This window comes from Anser brachyrhynchus, assembly GCF_964034855.1.
Source record: "Anser brachyrhynchus genome assembly, chromosome: 2".
NCBI lineage: Eukaryota > Metazoa > Chordata > Aves > Anseriformes > Anatidae > Anser > Anser brachyrhynchus.
Window position 1 is genome coordinate 71,313,565 of NC_137695.1, and position 15,162 is coordinate 71,328,726.

General features: G+C 40.7%; 1 protein-coding gene and 1 long non-coding RNA gene across 15 annotated transcripts in view; both read right to left on the bottom strand.

The window, feature by feature from the left end:
* Positions 1-15,162, bottom strand: part of FARS2 (phenylalanyl-tRNA synthetase 2, mitochondrial) — a 264,849-nt gene that overhangs the window by 100,610 nt on the left and 149,077 nt on the right. The window lies entirely within an intron of this gene.
* Positions 1,869-10,938, bottom strand: LOC308190451. The gene is made up of 2 exons (XR_013947209.1): positions 4,610-10,938; positions 1,869-4,474 (listed from the first exon to the last, which is right to left on the bottom strand). It is a non-coding gene; the product is annotated as an uncharacterized lncRNA (long non-coding RNA).

Sequence of the window (15,162 nt, forward strand, 5' to 3'; positions counted from 1 at the left end):
ATGCTTAAAGCATTAAGCGAAACTTGTTTATTATTAGATACTTAGATACTTAGGCATTATCAGAGCCTTATAATACAAAAAGAAAAAAAAGGAAAAAAAAAAAAGAAAATCAAGGCAATACAAGGCAATAATCCCATATTATACTTTCCCTTCACCACCTGGCTGCAGTCAATATCATTGCAGAAAGTATTATATCAACACTAAAGTCAGTATAATGATAAAATCCCTAGCTCTCAAATGTATTGATCTGTTTGTTGTAAACCTACATGAGCTACGTAATTGTTTATTAGCCACACTTAAAACGTGAAGAGCATAGGACAAGCATTTCCAGATGGCAGGTCAGAATGAAGTTACTAAGGTTGCACAAAGACACCCCAGCAAACACATATTGTGGCCTAACAAGTCCAATTGTCAATATTGTCCTCCTCTCTGAACTCCCCTGCCCTTTAACAAGAGCAGTCTAAAGCCTAACAACTTCAATCACTTTTCAGGTTCAAGGCAAACAGCAGCTCCAAACACCATTTTCTTATGAATTTACAGACGTTTCAGAGGCCCCTCTCAAGCATGATGCGTTCTTTCTACATTTTTGGCTCTGCTGTCATGTCCAGCCACTACCTCCAACTACCTCTTTCTCACAACTTTGGTTGTGAGCACTTCTCCAGGAAAGCGCTCAGAGAAGCCAACAGGACACTGGTCCCAACTCCCAGCATGCTGCCCATCCCTGGAAGCACTGCCATCCTTCATTCCACCACCCCTTCAGCCCCCTTAGGTTTTGTTGTTGTTGTTTGTTTGTTTGTGTGTGTGTGTGTTTGTTTTTTAAAAGATTACCACATAACCCAAAATAGGTTCAGGAGAAGGTAGAACTGATCCCACCAGCAGAACGCTGCTGCCAGGCACCAGTCAGCCTGGGCAGACAGCACTGCTGACACACAGGCAGCTCGGCACCATTTCTCTGGTCACATCGCAGTTTCATCACCATGACACTACTTTATTGTTGCATTTGCTTTCCATTTCAACAAGAAGGACATGGACCTGTCAGACCGAGTCCAGAGGAGGGCCACAAAGATGATCAAGGGGCTGGAGCACCTCTACTGTAAAGACAGGCTGAGGGAGTTGGGGTTGTTCATCCTGGAGAAGAGAAGGCTCTGGGGAGACCTTATAGCGGCCTTCCCATACCTACACGGGGCCTGCAGGGAAGCTGGGGAGGGACTCTGTGTCAGGGAGGGTAGGAACAGGACATGGGGGAACGGCTTTAAAGTAAAAGAGGGTAGATTTAGATTAGATATAAAAAATAAAATCTTCACTCAGAGGGTGCTGAGGCACTGGCACAGGCTGCCCAGAGAAGCTGTGAATGCCCCATCCCTGGAGGTATTAAGGGCCAGGTTGGATGGGGCTTTGGGCAACTTGATCTGGTGGGACGTGGCCCTGCCCATGGCAGGGGGTTGGAGCTGGATGGGCTTTAAGGTCCCTTTCAACCCAAACCATTCTGTGATTCTATGATTTTTGTGCTATAGATCACTCACTGCCTCTGCAGCAGCTTACAAAAACACAGGCCTGTTCCTCCACCACTGCAGTTCACAGCCTGGTGCAGCTAGCTGAAAATTGCGTTGACCAGTGGTTTATGTATAATACATGCTGGATGAAGAACTTCAGCATGTTGAGGCATTGGTAGACATCTGGAAATACTTGGCCTCTGCATGTTGCCACCCCAGGGCTCTACTCTTGATGCCCTGACAAAAGCAGTCACGTGGTTACCAGCAGTCACCTCTGCTCATCTGCACAGGACAGTCAGCTAGCCTGGGCCCAGACACCTCACAGCTGTGCAGGAGAGAGCATATCAAGGTGGAAGCCACCACCTCTTGAGGAAAAGGGCTGGAGATAGCACACAGTCAGTGGTGGTAGTGAACCAGCCAGCACAAGGCCACAGAACATCTTCAGCCCAGAGTTCTGAAAACAGGAAGGCCCTCAGGGCTTTCCACAAATATTTAGTGTTAGCAAAAAAAGACATTTTTCCAGACACAGTAATTATGAGTGCAATATGCTGAGGGGACAGGAGAAGTTTTGTGATGTGGCTGTTCACTCAGGTGCTGCCAGGTACAGCTGGGGTGATGCAAACAAGGGAACTATGAACATGGCAGAGGAAAAAGCTGTAGCTGCGTTTTGACAGCTGTGACACAAATGCAAGGTTAACAATGACAAGTACCAAAAACTGGGTTAGCAACTACACAACAGCCAAACTATTAAAAAGCCAACCATGCTTTACTGCCATCAGCAGTCTAGTCAGAAAAATGTGAGACTTAGCAGCATCGTGGCTGCCAAGCTTTAACAGTCCTGCATTGCCTGTGTTTTGGAAAAATATGTATATAAACTCTACAGTGTCTTAATGTAATGTAATATTCTCATTGAAATGAAAGCTACATTCTTGTAACAGCTAAACTTTTCTTAATATATTCCAGGCTGAAACAACATTCAGTGTCATCACAGGAAATTTAAACACACAACAGGCACGAAATTTGAAGTTGCAAATTTACAACTGTAACTTAGCCCCCTTGCATATGATGAAGTATCCTGAATTAGTGTGTATGCTGCTAGATTTACACTTTTGTATTTATGACCAGTGTAGACAAATTAGAGTTGCTGCAGGAAACATAATTTTGAATTTCTTGGCTGCCATGGCTTAAAATCTGCAGTTACAATGTTCCATTATGATAAGTTTTCTCTGCTTTCGTTCACGGAATTATTTTTTTTCTTAGTTATATATAGTAAGTTCTATATATTCATATGTGTATACACCCACACACATATGTATATATTTATGTATAAACGTGAGCGCACACACACATATCAAAAGGAAAAAATTGAGAAATTTCAACAGAGAACTTATAAATTCCACTAAGCAGATATGCAGATATGTTCAGGGATTAAACTTTTAAAAACGTGAAAGGACAATTTTGGGAGTGACACTCTGTTCTGTCTTCCTGAGGGGAGCTGCAGAAGAGCATTAGACTGCAGTGATGCTCCAAGCTTCTCCATGCACAGGGGCACACACAGTAGGATCGGCCCCGTTCAGACAGCAGTCTGCTCCCCTGACAGATGTGCTTATCTCTGCAAGCTCACATACAGATATAGGGAATACCACGTGTCCATGGGAACATCAGCTGTTCCCTGTTTCAGGCACTCTGCTTATACACAGGGACCATTTTCTGAGTGGAAGAGGTTTCCTTCACACATGGGTGAGAATGCTCTGTCCTTGGTTTGAAGATCATGTGAGTGCCTTGAGTGCCCCAAACCCCTTCAGACCATGAATTCATCCACTATTCACCTTTTCACACAGAAGTAAGGAGAAAAGAGGAGAGCACAAAGGAAGCATTGGTTTCAAATGAACTAAAGGGTACTTTTTTTTCCCCACCCTGTGCATAGTGTAACTGAAGATCTTACAGAAGAGTGGAAGGAAGACCAACAAGGAACTAAAATTCGGAGTGGATAAGTCTTTAAGTAACTATTAAACAGAGTGATCCAACCACATTTTTGGTTCAGCAACTCTCATTGCTATCAGCTGGATCAGTAAAATTAGAGAAGGATCACACTGCTTTCATACTTGCTCTTCTGTTTGCCAACACAGTAGACAGTGTACTTGAGCTGGATGGTTAGATACAGCATAACAGGTCTTTTGTCTTAAAGGAAATTGCTTCTTTCATGGCATTCTGGTAACTACAGTATTACTAAACCAAATATCATTTCTTTTACTACTTTAGTGATTTTTTTTTCATTTTAAAGCAAGTATTAGGGACAGCATAACAAGTTGAGCTACTGAACAGAACTGGGTGTACACCAGCTTACACACAATTCATCATAGGCATGGCAGCAGTACCACGCAATCAGGACTTCTAGGGGCTTTGTGACAGGGAAAAGGGGAAGTATTGTCCAAACATTCCTACAGCTGTCCCCATTTTCCCCTCTTGTTATTTTCTAACCAACCTCATTCCTTCTCGTTCCCAAAAGTTTTGATTTGTGGTCATTGACTGAAATGTTTGATTTCCAAGCTGTGTTTAGGAGCCTCAGTTCTGACCTTGTTCTTCACTTTCAGAAGAGAACCCAAACGAAAGCTACAACCTGCCACAAGAAGCTTTTGCCTACCAATACCACAGCTGGTTAGACTTGCCAACCCAAACCCACAGCCCAAATCAATCAAACATTATATCAGTTTCCACTCCAGCTACTGCAGTTTACATCCCTTCGCGGGGACAAAAAAGGAGGATGAATGTCAGACTCCCCTCTAGAGATCAATACCTTGAAGAAAGTCATGTGTCTGGCAGAAAGACACACTTGTTTGTCAGCAGCAGCCTCCATAACTAAAACAGCATTGGGTTACAAATCACTGCTGTTCCTCACCTTGACAAAACACTCTCTTTGCCTTTACCCCCCTCATCCCTGGGGAAAATCAGTCACAGAATTACGGAAATACAGGAAGTACCTTGTGGAAAGTACAAGAAAGCAAACAACATTATCAAGTAACACAGTAAATTGAACTGCTGTCAAATGTAAAATACAAGCAAATGCTGTTCCAGATGCAGGAAGAATAGGGAGGTGCCATCGGGCATAGACTGACTTTCTAGCTAAGTCTCAGCCTTCAATGAGGGAGGAAGCAGCTGCAGCACATCAGCAGGAGCTGTGGCTTCGTGCATGGCCAGGTCTGTGGACCAGATCCCTCTCAGCTGTGCAGTGCAGGTGGCCATCCAAGCTCCATCTCCTTCCCACTTAAGCTAAGCCCCATGGGGTCTCGTTGAAGATGACAGTTTCTCTCTTCAGCTATGTTACAGGTTCCCTGAAGATGCAAAACAAGAAAGAGCTTAAATGCCCTGTATAAGTGATCACCAGGTAGCTCTTCATATCATCTCAGTCAGCCACCTTTTCCAATGCTAGTGAAGAACTGTTGAAAAGAAAAAAAGAGATTCATCACAAGTGCACACACACGTGCACATGCACAAGAATAAATATGACCTTTCTTGCTAAAAGTTACAGCTTATTGTAGAGAAGTCTGCCTGAAAAAGGAAAGTCAATACCTCATATGACACTGAAAAATTAAGATGGGTAACAGCCAATGAAAAAATTAAACTTGTCAGATAAGCTGCTCCACCTTTTCTAAGTGCTAGGAAGAATTCACAAGAAGACTGATGCTGTGGCAGAGTGAGTGAGTAGAAAGCTTTTAGGTTAAACAAGTTCATCCAGAATTACTGCTAGTTATTACACCTCTGAGGTGCCACTGGAAAGAGACTGTGTTCTTAAATATAACATTGTTTTAAATTGCAAGTATTTTATTTTACAGTCAAGCTCATTTAAATTTGTCACAGACAATGCTCCAAGTTTAAAGCTGCAATACACTTTTCTGAGTGCAAATAAATATTTTAAATAGACCTTATAGTAAAAAAAAAAAAAGAGAAACAATGCATGGCTTTTTTGATGTTTTCCACATACAAAAGAACCACTTGTATTGCCACTGAAAAGGTTATTTTTATATGACAGTAAGGAACTGAAAAAGTGCAGGAAGACATATAGAAATGAAAGGATTGACCTATTCTTATGAAAAGCAGGGTTATCACAGTGTTACTGTGCACACAGTATAGGAATATTTCCAGGTACCCATGCACTTGAGTATCTGGATATGCGTTGCCACCTGCAATCTGATTATGAAAAAGACAAAAAGATGAATACAAATGACTCAATGCTGGTGATGAACATGCTGCTCTGTGCTTGACTAGTTAAAAATAACTTCTTTTTCCCAAGAAGAGATAGGACTCACAGGAAGAGCCACCAAAAGGGAATTTTGCTCTACTACTCACTCTCACATCTTCTCAGCTTCTTACAACCCCCTTTTGAAAACAGCAGGGTGAAGAAGAGATTAGCCTGACATGTTCTTTTGGCAGCTCTAGGTCTATTGTGGAAAAATACAGTCTACTCATGCTTCTTTCCTCAGGCTGTTGGTTGCCAGTTGCCAGTCTGCTGAGCAAACTGGTTTCATGGTGCTAATATTTTCCCATTTCACACACATAAATCATCAACACAAGGCTATTAAACGCAAATAAAAACTTCTCATGGTATCGCTTTTTCATTTAAGCAGTTGCCATCAGAGAATTGTTCTGACACAAAGAGGAACAGATGGGACGACCCATGTTGTGGTGTCTCTATAGAAAACGGGCAAGATTGTGTCATAGGGAAAGAATCCTGTGGATTTGGAATCTTCAAAATGGGTACACCATATTATCTATTCCCAGGCCCAGCCTGTGTCAAGAAAATGGGATGGAGATGTATAAATTTCCAGAGTCCTGAAAGAAACCTCTTTTTTTTTTTAATCATGAAACTTGGTGATAGCTGCTGCATCAGCATTTTTGAAGCAACACCAAGCCTCATAATCAACACCTAACACTGCTTTTTGCACAGTATGTCCATATTCTGTCTGTCCTTTCTACCCAAATCTCCCGCTCCAGAGGTACAATCCCTCTGTCAGGTTTTCTGTAGTAGGAATAAAAATGGGAGAGAGGACACAGACCACTGAAAACAAACTGACAGGGAATGAGGACTGTGTGTCCCAACCCTGCATTTTTCTAAGAACTATCTTGCATGGCTGCAAGGAACAGACAATAAACTGGTATAAACCAGCAAAACTCCACCTTCTCAGCAGACACTAAGAATTTGTTCTTTGGCAGTGCTGAGCACCTGCAGTTCCTGCAGAAGGCATTGGTTGCTGCAGACATTCAGCGTTTCTCATGCTCACAAGTTGGGTTTCCTCCTTTCTGTTGGTTTTGTTTGTATGTGGTGTTTTTTTTTTAATCATTATGCTTAATAATAATGCTGAGATAAATAGCTCAGTGTAGTAAAATACTGCACACCTCAACAATTCATATAAAAGATTTATATCGAAATAAAAAATGCAAGCATTTGGAAAGAGACTGCAGCAATATGAAGATGTATTTCTTCCAAATACGTAACATAAAAATGAAAACAAATTGCACCCAACATTTTATTTCAGCTTAGACAAGAAATCTCATCTAATGTGCTGTTGATTATATTTCCTTTTCTGCTCATTAACTCTGCAATTCTGGAGAGCTGTTGTTTGAATGGTGAATCTCCAGAACACCTGAATGTGGCTTGTACCATAATAAGTATGTATCACAAATCTCACAGGCACATGTGAGTCCTGAAAAAGTCCTTCTGTCCTGCCTAACAAGCCGTATTTTTTTCTTTCCCTCCTAAAAAGCACAGAGATTTCTAGTCAATTCTGATGATGTTTCATACTTCTTTGACAGAGGCAACTTCACATGAGGCTCTGGACATTGCTACAGCTGTCATAGAATGAGAAGAAAATGTCCTCATTCGTCCACTCTTGTCAGTCTTATGAGCTAATCTGTATTGTATGGAAAATGCTACTGTAGATAGCATTGAAAAAAAAAAAGTCTACGACCCCTAGGAAATTAAAAGAGCTTAACTGCTATGTACAGAAATTTATCTGAGCAGATGAGTTGTAGTTTTGAAATATTTTCCATGATTTCCAGTGCCTCTGAAACATTCCTTCTTCACTTGGAGAAAATGGAGTGCCACACACAGCTCAGGTTCCAATGACTTTTGGCCAAATCCAGCACTTTATTCTTCGGAGTAGTCAACTCCATTTTTTCCCCACCCTCAGTACTAAATTCATACAAATGACAACCTCAAAAGAGGTAAGCTAGAGAGAGACTGAAATGAAAGGCTCTACTTTCTTACTCAATACTCAGAACAGGGAGAAAAGTCTTTTTTCCTTTCAGACAGACTTTGAGCATCCCCAAAGCTACATTCTTGTTATAGAGTAACACTTAGAAACAGAAAACGACAAAGACGCCAAAACAGACCAAGAAGCCAAGAACAGTCCAAGCCATAAAAGCACAAGAAGTACACTAAATGTTTAAATATTAAATTACAAAATGTAAAGAACAGTTATAGCGATAAGTACACACTCAATCAAACCCCCATGAGCAGGATACTTGTCCAGGAATGCTGTTTCTTTCTTCTTGCTTTACAAGAAAATTGGTTCGTTATTCCTGATTTAGGAGAAGAGGGATATGTGGGGATAGTTATACAAAGTGAATTTAATCCACACGTAGGAGGATGCAAGCAATCCTCAGAAGAGGTCATTTTCTCCCATTATTTAATTTTTGAAAAATTGTGGAAGCAAGACCAATCCTCTGCAGCATACACACACCAAAACATGAGTTACTTTTCACATTCTGTTTTAGGTAGTCACTACTATGATCCATGAGGATGAAAGAAATTGAGGGCAGGTATGATAAGAATAACGCAGGTTTTCCCAACCGTGCCCTCTGTTGTTTGGCTGTTCTCTGTAGCCTAATTCGTATTCTGATCAGAGAAGTAGGAGCTGAAAATCAGGGTTTTTATTAATACCATGTACTTCAGAAAGGTGCTGTTGTTCATGAATACACACACATGCATCCAGACATATTATTCCCAGCCCTCATTTCCCTGTGACACTTACAGCTAAGCTGCAATGGCTAATCATGATGCAGACGATGACTGTAGGGGTTTAAGCATGATTTTAGAGACCATTTTATCAAAAGCTCTTTACAAGATGCATCTTTTGTGCACAAAACATTTGCACAAATGTTAAAAATAGCTATCAAGTACAATAATCTTTGACAAAACCCAACCTTTAACAGAAAAATAATAAAAATAAATAGAGCACATCATTTCCTAATGATTTCATTATCTCTTCTAAACCCTTATTTGGTAGTGTATGCACACTAATACAGACCTCTGAATCTCTAAAGCCACACACTTATATACTGCAAGTGCTTAGGCACATGTTAAACAGGAGTTTATTCTTTTATCAAACACATAATGTACACTCACAAAGATATATTTAACCCTGCAGTAGGCACGCAGATTCTTACATTGTGATAATTACAGGACTGCCAGGGTACCATTAGGTAGACAGAGCACAAAACCATAGCCCCTGTCCTGAAGAGCCTTCTGTCCTGGGATGGTATTGGAGATGACATGCTAAGGCAGGAGGTACACTGTAACTACACTGCAACTGTGAACACCAGGGAAAACAGAATTATTGAGCAGGGAAACTGAGTTACGTGTCAGGTCAGGTCCAAAGACAAGTAGTTGTTGTCAAGGTGGCTACTTCTAGCAAGAGTTCTATTCACCACACTGTAATTACACCAATATTTGAAAAATGTTGGCAAAAGTGTATGGATTATCCTCCTTATTACCTATATACTTTTGTAGACAGTAAAACTGAAAGCACTGAACATCCATAGATTCCTGCTGAAACCAACAGCAGCTGGTTCTCATAGTTTCACATATCCAATCTGAAATCTAATGTTATTTTAGATTTCCAGGTTTATTTATATTTATTCAATATATTAACGTAAAATTAATATAATATTAATTTAATGGGGGTTTCAGCATATATATCGCTGCTGGAAATTGCTCCGTGGCTTATTTAAGCACTCTGTATAACCATTACACTTCATCATCTGGGATGCAATAAAGATTGGTTGATATATTCAGTAGCAGAATTACTCATTTGTGAGCTGTTTGTTTTAAAGAGCCTCAACCAGTCAAACAGTAAATATACAGGGTTTAGAGATCAGAGCAAACCACAGTAACACATGCTTTTGGAAGCTCATCACACTTTTTGCAAAGTAATCATTTAAATAGTATCAGGTGTGCTTTGACTGGGCTGCACTGGCTTTTGCCAGCAGCAAAATGATTCTACAGACTGTAACAGTACATCGCAGCAGCAATGGTAACTGGAAATTCATTTTTCATTTACATGATACTGGAAGATTTGTTTCGGGGAGGACTTCAGCTCAAAACAGTCAAGGCTACAGTCACTTCTTTTTGTTTAAAAATAAAATTCAGAAGAAAGTCCCCAGTGGTCTGTTCCCAGTTGCTGGGAATCTTTCACTTGTATTGACAACATTCCTGCTGGGTATACCACATTTTCCAAGTGTTCACCGAGCATCCTCTAAACAAAAAACATGTTCCAAATTCAGTGATATCTGAGATGGGCATTCTTGAGGCACTACTTTTTTCTTTTGTTTGTGCCAAAGCCTTTTACCGGGTACACAGCGGATGTTATCCATAAAGACTTGAGAGGCTGAATTTCTGCCATCATGTTTCAACAGAGTACAGAGAAGCAGAAAAATTGTGATCTTGACTCTTTCATTTGTTTTTAAAAAGGCAATGCTCCTTCTTTTATGTGAGAGTACTCTTACATGAATTGCACAAAGGACAATAGCAAACACCTGGTTTGGGAAGATATGAAGAGCCCAGTTTGAAATCCACAGGACACATTTACAGACTCAGTGGCCTTTGGATCTCATGGGTAGAGCACAGTTGTCTTTCACTTAGGATGCCACCACTGGAGTCTAAGCTACAAAAAAAAAAATTCAACAAGCACAGCTGCATGTGTTCATCCAAGTTACTTTGCCATTTCTCCTCTAGTCCTTGACTTTTCTTTCAGTTACTTCTGGACTCCTTCCTTCTTTCCCTCCAGGACTGAGGTTTTGGATCTCTTTGAGGAGGAAAAAGTGGAAGACTCCCAGTTAGCAGAAGCTCCTCCAGCTTCCACCCAAGCTGCTCACCTCCCTCACTGATCCATGGCCTTTCCCTTGTGCTGCTTCTGCATTCAGGCCACAGCACTATTGCACACTATTTAGCGGCAAAATCACCTTTGTATTACCTTTGAAAGGTCATGGAGATCAGGGGAGGTCCCCAACTACTAGAGAAATATAAGAGTCTTGCCAGACTTCAGAAAAGTCCGAAGAGACAATCCAGAGAACTAAATGCTGGTCAGCCTCACCTTTGTCCCTGGGAAAACCACAGAGTCCTCTTGAAACCAGTTTCTGCACAGAGGAAAAATAAGTAATTGGGACCAATCAGCATGGACTTACCAAAGCTGAATCACTCCTGGCCAACTTGAATACTTCCTATGATGAGATTCTTCATCCAGTAAATAGTGGGAGAAAAGTAGATTTCATTTATCTTGATTTTAGAAAGGTTTTTGACACTGTCTCAGAAAGAATTATTGTGCCCAAGTTAGGATAATATTGTCTGGAAGGCTGGACAAAGAAATTTGTAAAAACACATAGTTGTATGGTTAGACTTAGAGAACATCGGTTAATGAGTTGTTAATGGCTTCCCGGTAGAGCGTAAGTGGAGCATTGCAGGTGTCTATACTGGGACCTGTCCTGTTTCACATCTTTATGAGTGACCTGGTGGTGGTAATCCAGCGTTTGCTCAAAAAATCTGCAGAACGACACCAAATACTGGGGGCTGATAAACTCAGTAACCAGGTTGCCATCCAGAGGGGCCTAGACAGGCTGGAGGAATAAGCCAAGAGGAACCTTACAAAATTCAACAAGGACAAGTGTAAAGTTCTGCACCTGGGAAGGAAAAGCCCCCAAGCCGCAGCAACAGAATGGGTTGGAGACTGACTGGCACATTAAACTCTTACTGCCTATAACAGCCATTTTCAAAGTTTTCACTGTTTCAGCCCTATAAGGCACTGATCACTCTTGGTTACATCCTAGGAAGTAAGAGATCTCTGACCTGAAACTATTTAATCATTTAGGATATGCTTGACTTTCAGAACAGGAACTAACCCATTGATTTAAATGGGACTACTTGCAAGTTTAAGGCTCAGCATGTGCTTCAGTACTTTGCCTGACTGAGGCCAGAGGGCTCGCGTTCCTGGAGCTTCAATACCAGCACCGGCTACAAATGATACAAGAGACAACACCCTGATGAGAGAAGACTTGATGATCAAGCAATTTCTAATTCAATTGCACAGCTCGGTACAGTGCCTCCACAATGAAGATGGTATTTTTGTCTTCTTTCTCTTGTTACCCAAAATGAAAAAAGAGCTTTGCAATGTTCTGCAGAGTATACAGGCAAAGCTGAGATGATACATAGCACTGTAAAGGTTTTACTGACATTCACTTAAGATGATCTACATAAGTCATTCATAAGAAAATTCAACCTTCCCAAAGTCAGGCCAATAAAATATTTATGCTACACTGTCATCTATTCTGTTGTACCTCCACATGCACACACACACAAACACACTTTATATATCTTCAATTACAGTAAAACTAATTAGACAATAAATCACAATTGAGGCTGTACCCCATTTGTTCAGACATCCAAGTTGAATTTACATACTAATGGTTGTGCATTTTTCTTTAATAGATGCACTATTAGAATGTAAACATAATAAATGAATAACCATTTAAGCATGGAGTTACCTAATCTTGATGAAAAATATCTGAAAATGTAGCACCCAGTGAATCTATTTATTCTTTTATTGGAAAATAAAGCTAATCACAGACTAAGAACCTAAATATAATTTATAGGGAATAGCATATTAATGATAGATCAGACAGACTCATTCTTTGCAGTGAATGTAGCAAGATCAAATTTTTTTGAAATAACTGGCTTACATAAGATGCTCTCCCTTTCAAGCACAGAATAAAGGACAGACTATGATGGTTGAATTTACAGAAGTTTCCCCCTAGACCTGCAAGTGCATTTTATTTTCAGCATCTCCTACAGCTTCAGGACAAGCTACCTGTCTCCCAGCAACAATCAGGTATGTGCACAAGAAAGATGCACAGGGATGATGACTGTCTCAGTAAACCGAAAAGTACACAGAAACAAACAAACTAAAAAAGTTGCACTGTGTAACTGGGAACATGAGTGCTCATGTGTTTAGCAAACAGTGCAAACTGGACTACTGGATAAATCCTTCGTCATTAGAATAGGGGTCTAATTCCTTATGGCACACTGAGCAAAGGCAAATCGAAGTGAGTGAGGTTCAGCATTTGCTACCTAGCACAGGAGAAAGGCAAACCCACCTTGTTTTCCTTCCCTGTATAACAAATGACTTTTTTTACACAACACCTTTATGAAGATATCCTTTTTCTCATCTCTGCTAACCTTGACTGTTCACTTTTCAAATCAGAGACAGTCTCCTAGGTTAGGACCACAAACACCATTTTGACTACAGCTGTGCAAGAGGTGAATGGGGTGTCACTTCAAGCTGCTTGTCAGCTCTCTTTACTCCACTGCCAAAGGTTACTGGCCCCTCAGGTCTTTGAGCAGAGTTGTTCTGGGAGTTCTGCCTATCCTGGCTCCATCAAAATGATCCTGGTTGTAAAGTCTACTGTTTTAAGTAGAAGCTAAGTTTTTTGGAGGGAAAAAAAAATAAAACACAACCGACTCTAGATAGACTGCATGCGCAAGCAGATACAAGGAAGGAACAGCCCCTCAAGGTGATGGAAGGGGGTGCTGAGTAGCTGGTGGTGCTAGGGCTATTGCAGAATGTAACAGGGCTATTGCAGAATATCATAAATAACACAGAAACAAGGAGAACAAGGAGAAAGAAACTCTTATAATCTCACACAGGGGGTCTGCATTTTAGCTAGGAATCTGGCCCAGATACCCTCTGTACTACTGTTTTCCTTAGAACAATATAAACATACTTCTGTCTGACCTCAGTCTGGGCCACAGGACTCACCTGTGATCAAAATAATTATTTAAAACCACACCAGCGGCAGCAACCACTGCCAGTATCAGATGAAAGTGACTTTGTGAGGAGAAAATGCATCAGCGGTCAATTGACATGACATGCCGCTTGCTCGCTGTGGCAGTGCAATGATGGAGGTTCCAGGAACTGTCCTGAAGTCCATTCGTCTTAATCAACACCTCTGGGCACACTGCACTTCATCTGAACTGTGAGTGTCTTCCTTCCCTAAATGTCATTTCATTTTTGTACCTGAGAGTTGTCAGCCCACGGACACATCTTTTTCTTTTAAGAATGCAGGCTCATAACTGAACGAAAAGCAAATACATGCAGCTCTCCTCAGAGCTCTGATGAACAGAAATATAACACAGCATACTAGATCAGATCCAAACCATTGTTTTACTACGTTATGCCTTGCAGGTGATCAGTTTTTCCTGCCCTGTCCATTCTCAGCTTTTCATTTCACAGCCTGAACAGCAGCCCTACACGAGTGACTGAAGGCAAGTAACTAGCCTCTGATCCCCCACACTGCTGTGACTTGTGTCAAATTATAGCTGGAGTGGTTTAGGTAATCCTCATCAACACCACAGTCTGATCTGTGGGGAGCAGCCCTCTAACACTGCTCTGCTGAGTGACCGCAATGGTACAAGCACTGTCAGTTTTCTAGGCAGCTTTTTGACCCACTGAAGCCTACATGCATAAATTGAGCAACTGATGACACATGAAGAAGCCTGACACATTCAGGCTGTTAAAAGGCTGAAAACATACTTTAAGTCTCAAGAAAATATTCAAATTAAATTCCATTTTTGAACACAAGTATATTTAGCCCAGCTGTTATTAAAGGTTACTGCTGTTCACTGTGGCCTTCATCTGTTTGAAGAACATTTTAATGAACAGAAAGAAAAATACTTGTGTTGGTGGATAATCAGATTATAAGAAGGGATAGGGGGAATATCAGACGGTTGAGAAGTCTATCTCACTTAAGCACACGAAGAATGGACATTTATCCAGGCCTTGTGGAACTGTAGGATTCAATCTGTGTAATGAAAGGCTCTCAAAACATCTGGTCTATCTTGGTTCAGTTCAGTCAGGCTGAAAAATACTGCATGGCCTTGCCTGTAGAAAATCAAACACTTTTCTAATATCCATCATGATTTCTTAAACATCAACACTGCAAGACAGCCTAAAAGTTTTCTTTCAAAGAAAATATGAATAAACCATGTGATTCATTAATTATGTCTCTTTAGAAAGCAGTCAGGTGCATAAGGTCTGCTAACTTGGTTTTACAGCATAACTGAAAAATAACAGAGAACAGAAAGAAAGAAAAACTGGCTTATTAACTCCCATCACCCAAGATCTAATGGTAGCACTGAATATTATTTCACAATATTCTCATTTGAAGAGTCACTTACCCTAAAAAATGCAATGCCAGTATGTTCTGGCAGTATGTTCTGCATTGAGTTCGAAAGCCTCAATATAAGACACCGGGTGAAAAGTGGATGCAGGCTTTCTTTTAAACAACAACAACGACGACGACAAAAAATCAAGCTTGACACTAGTCACCTTTTATACTGAGA